This window comes from Macaca mulatta, chromosome 1, assembly GCF_049350105.2.
Source record: "Macaca mulatta isolate MMU2019108-1 chromosome 1, T2T-MMU8v2.0, whole genome shotgun sequence".
NCBI lineage: Eukaryota > Metazoa > Chordata > Mammalia > Primates > Cercopithecidae > Macaca > Macaca mulatta.
This window is the reverse complement of record NC_133406.1, coordinates 46,537,635-46,540,101: the sequence shown is the minus strand read 5'-3', so window position 1 is coordinate 46,540,101 and position 2,467 is coordinate 46,537,635. Positions and strand designations below refer to the sequence as shown.

At 34.5% G+C, this 2,467-nt stretch overlaps 1 non-coding gene across 1 annotated transcript; it reads left to right on the top strand.

The window, feature by feature from the left end:
* The first annotated feature begins 1,001 nt into the window (after positions 1-1,001).
* LOC114674904 (U6 spliceosomal RNA) lies at positions 1,002-1,108 on the top strand. The gene has a single exon (XR_003725998.1). It is a non-coding gene; the product is annotated as a U6 spliceosomal RNA (small nuclear RNA).
* The last annotated feature ends 1,359 nt before the right edge of the window (positions 1,109-2,467 follow it).

Below are 2,467 nucleotides of genomic sequence, written 5' to 3'. Positions count from 1 at the left end.
AAAACAATAAGGGACTTTTTAAAAGAGAAAAAATAAAAATGTTTTAAAAGGAGTTTCTCTAGTAGAAATGTGGCCTAAGCAGCAATTTGACCTAATGTTATCATTTCCTTCTTGTAGTCATAAAAGAAAGATAAAAGCCGGTCATGGCATTTTCAAAAATCCTAGAAAATGGCCTTGTATACTGGGGCTATCCTTTGTTAAACTAGCTTATCTTATATACATGGTGTTCAAAATGTAGAATCTTGATCGTGAGTAGTATAGATAAACAAATGTGTGTTAGAATATTTTTTTAAACATATTGATTAAAAATAAGTTTAAAACATAGATGTGAATTCTACTGCATGTTAGAATAAAATAATAGAATATTATCTGGCTATTTGTTGAAACCACTTAAAGACTGGCTGAAATTGGTGGTTTCCATATGCCTCGGAATAAAAAGATAATTACGAAAGTAAAAAACAAAATACATATTGTGTATATATTTTTAAGATTAGATAACCATACTATCCTACTGGATGACATGATAATAATAAGACCATGTTCCTTTTGAAAGGTTAAGGGATAAAGAATTGTCACTAACTGATCTTCTCTCTCTCTTGTTGGTTGAGATCCACCATTGGGTCAACGACATATATGATGATGACAAAGCAAAACTTCTTTAGTTTAATAAATTATTAAAATATTTATTATAAAATAAATTATATATGAGCTAGATTTGGGATAGGATGTGTTGTGAAAAATGCCTAAGGTATTTTTCAAAGCTTATATATAATAAGTGTATTTTATGAAAAATCAAAATACATTGAGAAAATAAAAATGTGTACTGGATAAGAAACATTTTAATATTTCTAAATAGTAGAATTCGGTTGTCAGAACAAGTTTGAACCATCAATGGGAAAATTTTTGATAAACAATCACCCAGTGGCGGTTCTCTTTTATAAAGATTCCTCTCTTTGGTTATATTCTGGGAGAAATTTCAGCCAAATAAAAATAACAGAAATGTGTTCACTTCAGCAGCATATATACTAAAATTGGAATGATACAGAAAATATTAGCATGACCCCTGCGCATGGATAGCACACTAATTCATAAACTGTTCAATATTTTTTTGAATGGCTTGTTAAAAGAAAAACGAACAAACAGAAAACAACAATGATGACAACCAACATCAACAAAAAAGGACCCCCACAAAAATCCCATTCGAAGTCAGAAAGCTCAAAGATGAAATTTAGATAAGCCCACAAAGTTGAGAAAGAGCCAATGCAAAGATGCTGAAAACTCAAAAAGTCATTGTGCCTCTCCTCCACCAAATGACCACAACACCTCTCCAGAAGGGCACAGGGCTAGGCAGAGGCTGGGATGGCTGAACTGACAGAAGTAGGCTTCAGAAGGTGGGTAAATAACAAACTTTGCTGAGTTAAAGGAGCATGTTTTAACCCAATTCAAAGAAGGTAAGATCATAATTAAACAATATAGGAGCTGATAACTAGAATAGTCAATTAATAGAGGAACGTAACTGACCTGATGGAGCTGAAAAATACAAAAGGAGAAATTCACAATGCAGTCACAAGTATCAATAACAGAATAGACCAAGCAAGGGAAGGAATCTCAGCACTGGAAGACTACCTTTCTGAAGTAAGACAGGCAGAAAAAAATAGAAAAAAAAAGAACACAAAGGAATGAACAAAACCTCTGAGAATTATCAGACTATGTAAAGAGACTGAACTTATGACTGATTGGGGTACCTGAAACAGATGGGGAGAATGGAACCTTGTTGGAAAACATACTTCAGGATACCATCTAGGAGAAATCCTCCTCCTGGCATGACCATTCTCCAACCTGGCATGACAGGCCAGCATTCAAATTCAAGAAATTCAGAGAACCCCAGTAAGATACTCTACTAGAAAATCAACTTTAAGATGCATAATCATCAGATTTTCTAAGTTTGAAATGAAAGAAAAAATATTGAGGTCAATGAGAAAGAAAGGTCTGGTCACCTACAAAGGGAAACCCATCAGACTAACTGTGGATCTTTCAGTGCAAACCCTACAGGCCAAAAGAGATCAGGGGCTAATATTCAGCATTCTTAAAGAAAATAAATTCCAGCCCAGAATTTCAAATCCAGCCAAAGTAAGCTTCATAAGGAATGGAGAAATAAGATCCTTTTCAAACCAGCAAATGCTGAAGGAATTTGTCACCAGCAGGCCTGCTTTGCAGGAGCTCCTGAAGGAAGCACTAAAGATGGAAAGAAAAAAAAAAAAATTACCAGCCACTACAAAAGACACTGAAGTGAAAAGACCAGTGACACTATGAAGCAACCACACAAACAAGTCTGCAAAACAACAAGTTAGCATCATAATGACAGGATCCAATTCACACATCACAGTACTACTTTAAATGTAAATGGACCAAATGCCCCAATTAAAAGACACAGAATGGCAAGCTGGATAGTCAAGCTCCATAGGCA